The sequence below is a fragment of the Cyprinodon variegatus genome, unplaced genomic scaffold (genome assembly GCF_000732505.1).
Source record: "Cyprinodon variegatus isolate N-32 unplaced genomic scaffold, C_variegatus-1.0 Scaffold24, whole genome shotgun sequence".
In the NCBI taxonomy this organism is placed as follows: Eukaryota; Metazoa; Chordata; class Actinopteri; order Cyprinodontiformes; family Cyprinodontidae; genus Cyprinodon; species Cyprinodon variegatus.
The window spans coordinates 1545606-1545954 of NW_015150477.1; positions in this window are offsets into that span (position 1 = coordinate 1545606).

A 349-nucleotide genomic window follows, 5' to 3' on the forward strand; every position below is an offset into this window, starting at 1 on the left:
TTAACCATTTTCTGGGGACAGTCTTTTAGAAATATAAACCACAGTTTTGTTTTATTTTTTTCAGTGTGCAGTTATTAAATGTTTCCAAAATACAGGACTGCACATTTAACCCAGATTTTCCCATTAAAGATGTTGTATAAGTGATCACATCTCTGCTCCCAGAATACTTTGATTACAACTCCAGAAAATGTGAAAATGAAGAGCCTTCTTTGTGCCAGCATGAATTTTCATTTCCCTAAAGTCCTCTCTGAGCTAGGGCTAGGGGGTTGCAACCTTTCTCCCACTTAGAAATCATGGATGGTCTGAAATTATGATTGTAGGTCCATTTCCCCTGGGAGACGCATTATCT